Source organism: Elephantulus edwardii, unplaced genomic scaffold (assembly GCF_000299155.1).
Source record: "Elephantulus edwardii isolate Elephantulus edwardi_28Jun2011 unplaced genomic scaffold, EleEdw1.0 scaffold00074, whole genome shotgun sequence".
NCBI classification, from domain to species: Eukaryota; Metazoa; Chordata; class Mammalia; order Macroscelidea; family Macroscelididae; genus Elephantulus; species Elephantulus edwardii.
Window position 1 is genome coordinate 11,709,093 of NW_006399824.1, and position 5,848 is coordinate 11,714,940.

Consider the following 5,848-nt stretch of genomic DNA (forward strand, 5'->3'; position numbering starts at 1 on the left):
CATCCTTAAGTATTGAAACTCGAGGCTTGAATTTCCTCTTCAGTTCCTTGAGCTTAAGAAATGCTGAGCGAGTTCGGCCTCTTTGATTTTCTGACTCCAGCTCTTTGCACATTTCATTATAATACTTTGTCTTGTTGCACAACCTTTTGAAATCTCCTGTTCAGCTCCTTAATGTCTTGATTTCGTCCTTCTGCTTTGGTTTCTCGGCACTCCAGTGCAATATTCAGAGTCTCTCCTGACATCCATTTTGGTCTTTCTTCCTCCTCCATCCTTGCAATGACTTTTTTGCACTCTTCCTGTATGGTATTCTTGATTTCTTCCCATAAACTCATCTGGTCTTCGCTCATTAGTGTTAAAGGCCTCAAACCTGTTCCTGAGATGTTTCTGAAATTCAGGTGGGATAGACTCAAGGTCATATTTTGGTTCATGTGGGCTTGATTTCACTTTCCTTAGCTTCAGCTTAAACTTGCATATGAGTAGTTGGTGACCTGTTCCACAATCAGCACCAGGCCTAGTTCTCACAGCTGATATTGAGCTTCTACAGCAGTTCTTTCCACAGATGTAATCTATCTGATTCCTATGCATACCATCAGATGAAATCCATATGTATAGCCTGTGTTTATGTTTCTTATAAAATACATTTGCAACAAAAAAATTGTTGCTTGTGCAAAATTCTATCATCCTATCTCCAGCTTGTGTCTTTAAGTAACAGAAACACCAATTTTTTTTCTTTACATCCTTAAGTTAAACTGATCTCATCCCAGATGCTATGGTTATTTGCCTCTAGCTTCCAAAACAAAAGTAAATGGCACTACCATCTGTGACAGTCAGCTATGTGGAAAGGTCACCAGCCTCTCTATTGTTTATTTATTCTGAGTGAAGAGTTAACAAAATAGAAAGATGTTTATTTAGAATGAACTCTTGAGTTTTTTCTGGGAGTAGAAATAAGGTTAGAAAATAGGCCTCAGTTTAAGTTGTCATAATATATGACAAAGAATTTAACCCAGAAGTTAGAAAAAGGATTACAAAAGCCTGAGGGAAAAGGATTTAATATTGAGGGAAGAAGAACTTAGTGAATAATTTTTTAAAAGGCTGATAAATAAATTCAACAACTATTTCTTCAGGGTAGGGAGAAAAAAGAAAGAAAGAAGAGAGAAAGAAAGATAGACGAATAAGTTTTTTATTTCTATCAATCAGTCAATATATAGTGTTAAAGAGGAAATATGAGTATTTCAAAGGTCTCCTAAAGGCATTTGAGAAAATGCAATATTTATTTGTGCCTTTTTAAGACAGTTAATAATATACATGCATAGAGAAATAATCTGGGACATGCATCAAAATGTTAATAGTATTTATCCCTGGGTGATAGAAATCAGGACAATTTTTCTTCTCTGTACTTCTCAATATTTCTTGAATTGTTTACAATGATCATTTATCATTTTTATAGTCATAATAAAACTTGTAAACCATTTTCATTTTTCTAACTGTCCCAAACATGATTGAATACAAAATATGAGGATGTATGAAAAAACTCTACATAAAATGTGAAACAAATCATAGTGGATTTTGCTTTGTGGCGTCATAAATATAACTTTTTTTTTTTTACAGTGGATAGTAAAAACATTGATTTCATGAGATTTCCTACTGCTCTTCTGTCAGATTACACCCCAGATCATGGTCATTTCTAGCCTACTTTTCCTGTTATCCCAGCAAGTGAATGTATCCAGTGGTTAGAGAAAGTCACTCAATCCAGAAGCTGACCTCCGTGCAGAGATGGGGCTGCTAAGTCCACTCAGATCTTAACTTCAATCTCATACTGACACCTAAACAAAGCCTAGGATTATAATTCCATTTTCTATTAAACTAGTCCAGTAGGATAGAACTGAGTGAATTTGATGTAGCTTGAGGCTAGTGTGTGTGTGTGTGTGTGTGTGTGTGTGTGTGTGTGTGTTACAGAGAATGGAGTTTATTAGGGAAGTAAGTGGGAGAGTGGGGGAGGCAAAGAAAATGACTCAGTGCAAATCCAGATTTTAGCAAAGTAGTCCCAAGGCAAAATTCCTCAATTAGTCCAGGCTCCAGTTTCAATTCAGTAGTTAAATCCAACTAATCTAGTAAGAAGTTTTGCCTTAGAGCAGTTATAACTCAGCTTCTCCTTCATACCTGGCAAGAACATAAAAATTTTTAACTGTGGCCAGCACAAATTCAAGAAGCCACAGGGAATACCTTACCACAGTTTCTCCACAGCAATGCCACAGTCTCTCCACCAAAATCACCAGAGTCTCCCCCACCAATTTAACAAGAAAACTTAAGATAAATACTACATCTCAAGTTTTAAAATATATCTTTCTTGTCATTAATGGAAAGTTCTGGAGACAGGTATCTGCAAATTTGCGTACATCTATCAAGTCTTTTTGTAGGGCCATAGAAATGGCCTGGCCAGTCATAATACCAAGTACAAAGATTAGTCCAGAGAGTAAGGACACATGTAAAATAGGATCATTCAGAGTCCTGCCATGTGACTAGAGGGAAATATGGAGACTAGGAGACTAAATCCTATACTTTGAGGACCATGTTTGGCAGTAGTCTCTGGGGCCCATTTTGTCACCACTTGGAGAGTAAATGCCTGAGAATGAAGCCAACAAAATGCAAACAGGGTTGAAAAATAAGGAGAAACAGAATCCTAAAGATGTCAATGGTGCTATTCTAACTCTAAAATCCAGTGCTATAATTTGAGTGATTTTCCTTCCTTTGCAACTGACAGTGTTGAAAATATAATAGCTATTCATTTAGTAAGCCCCAACATTTCCTTGAACTTAAGCTGAGATGTTACTGGTTTAACACTAGATTCCTAACTCTCAGGAAGAAAGAATCATATCTCATCATCTTTGTATTCTTAGCTCTTGTTCAGCTACTAACTGAAAGGTTGACAGTTCAAATGTACCCAGAAGCCCTTGAGAAAAAGGGCCTGCAGATTTACTGTCTTAAGACTGTCTTACAGCTATAGTCTATATAAGAACTATATAAGGAAGTTCTTGTCTGACAGATGAGGGATCACCATGCATTGGACAGCTTTTTTTTCTTTTTAAAATCAAAATGTGTGAATGAATACATCATACATGCCAAAAAAACCTCAGGTCAATCGACTATGACCAGTGATTCACAGTAGCTCAATGATTAACCATATAAAAGCAATAATAATAGTATTTTAAGATGTATTGTTGTTGATGTTAGGTACTGTTGAATCCATTTCAATTCACAGTTATCTTGTTTCAAGAAAACATTTCCTCGTCCTGTGGCATCCCCATAGTCACTGCTGTTCGAGTCCACTTTTGCAGCTACTATGTGAATCCATCTCACTGACGGTCTTCCTCTTTTTCTCTAACCAAGTGTGATGTCCTTCCTTCAAAACTGGTTTCTCATTGTCGGCTTTCAGCTTGGAGGAAGCCTTGGTGCAACTTTCTTCGGTCATCCCTCATCTGGGTTCATCCAACACCAGCTACCTCTGCTGTGATGCCCAAGTACAAGGTCAAAGTCGTGAACCTAAAGTGTACCAGTAAGGAAGCTGGTTCTTTGTCCACTCTGGCCCCCAAGATCAGACCTTTGGGTCTCTCTCCAAGAAAATGTCAGTGATGATATTGCCAAAGCTACCGATGACTGGAAGGAACTGAGGACTATTCTGAAACTGAACATTCAGAACAGATGGGTCCAGACTGATGAAGTGCCTTCTGCCTCTGCCCTGATCATTAAAGCCCTGAAGGAACAACTTAAAGACAGAAAGAAGCAAGGAACTATCATGCACAACAGAAATGTTACTTTTGGTGAGATTGATAGCATTGTCTGGCATGTCCAACACCGATATTTAGCCAGAGAACTCTCTAGAACTATTAAAGAGATCCTGGGATCTGTCCATTCAGTGGGCTGCAAGTTGATGGCCGCCACCTTCATGACATCATAGATGATATCAACAGTAGTGCTGTGGAATGCCCACCCAGATAAGAACTACAGAGAAAAGTATTTCAGTAAGGATCACTTGTTAACAGCAATAAAAAAAACAACAAACACACACAAAAAAGTTTCTCCTGATAACATATCCCAAGTGCATGAGATAAAGTCTCACGTTCCTCACACTAAAAGAGCATCCCAGCTTCTTCCAAGAAATAAACTAGTTAAAGAAATAAAAAATGCCTATAAAGTGCAAGTAGAAGCAGTGGAATGGCTTCCCAAAATCCTGGCTTTTCCCTTAAAGATTTCCATTTTTCTCTTTGATGATTTAAGATGCATCCATACTCACATTGAAAACACTCTAATTACCCCTAGGTATCTGGGAGAATGACCACAGCCATTTAAATCAGCTGGGCCCATGGAAATAAAAAAAGATCTGTTAGGACCAACTTGTGGTCAGACCAAACCTAGGAATTAAGCAGGAGATGGTTTCATTGAATAATATGAGCAAAGCCAAGTGTCCTTGTCTGAGGAATCTGGAAACAAGGTCAGAACATGGCCTGGAATGTGATGCCAAAGCATGGAGAAAAAAGGTGAAAGTTATCCACAATAAAGACGCTAGAAGCAAAGACCAATCTAGAGCCAGAAGACGTATTCATTTGAAGATGAGAGGTGAAAAATGGGGATGGCATCAGAATTCAGGGTACAAGTAAAGGCAGAGAAAGCACATTTAGAAGCCAGTTATGACCAGAAGACTTGACAAAGTTCTCTAGTTTCAGATCAGGCATGCCAAATGGCAGCCCTTGAACTGAATTTGGCCCAAAGAAATATGTTGTTTCGTCTACACTCTGTTTCTTTAAGACTTTTTTTAGAACTTTGCTGGGAATAATACTAACTGCATCAGGTACTGTTTGAGATGCTTGGCATATTTTAATCCATTTAATCCTCATCAGAACATTTGTTGAGTGCTTGTGATACACTGAGCACTATTGCAAGTACTCAGGAAGTCCTGTTAGCAACTTATCCCATATTGCCTATGAGAAAAGTGAGAATTTAGTCAAGAGTGGAGTCTTTGAAGCTTACAAGTGACCATCTTAGAAGCAGCCGTAGGCCTCAAAGAAGAGGAAAGAAAATAAAATACTCAAGGGGACAATTATTTCAAAGGGATAATGAGCCACTTAAAACACACTCTTCATTATTCAGAGACTAGAAGAAATAGATGGTGCCCACCTACCACTACTGGCCACCCGGATAGGATTAGAAGACAAAGTCCCAGACAGTTTGGAAGGAAAATGTAGACTGAAATGCAAAATAATAAAAAACTAGACTTAGCCTTCTGATAGAAACTGGTGGGAGCCCTGAAACGATGGTCCTTAGACTCACGTCAAACCTGGAAATGAGCATACCCCGAAGACAACCTTTCATCAAAATAATAAATTATTATTAAAGTGAATCATAACATCCATAAGGACTCAGAACAACCATCTAAGATCCAAAAAAGCAGCATTTGCCCTGAACACAAAGCTCAAAAGTCAAGAAAGGACCAAAAAAATCGACACATGGAAATGGGGAACAAAGAGAGGAAGTGCGAAAAGTCCTATTATATTGAGGGGATTGCAAGTAATGTTATAAAAGAAAATGTATATCAATTATTGAAAGAAAAATTAATTTGTTCTGTAACTTCCACCCAAGTGACAATAAAAATCACAATAAAAAGAATTTACTCATTTGCCTAAAACGGCTCACTTAGTAAGTAGTAGAGTAAGAATTTAGACATGAGGGAGCTCTGGTGGCCTAGTGGCAAAAAGCTCCGCTGCAATCCCAGATGTATGCGGTTCAAAACCATCAGATGCTCTGCTGGAGAAGGAGGGGCGGTCTCCTCCTCTACCAGTCAGATCCAATTTGA

At 38.2% G+C, this 5,848-nt stretch overlaps 1 pseudogene; it reads left to right on the forward strand.

The window, feature by feature from the left end:
- Nucleotides 1–5,848, forward strand: part of LOC102872706 — a 27,807-nt pseudogene that overhangs the window by 9,779 nt on the left and 12,180 nt on the right.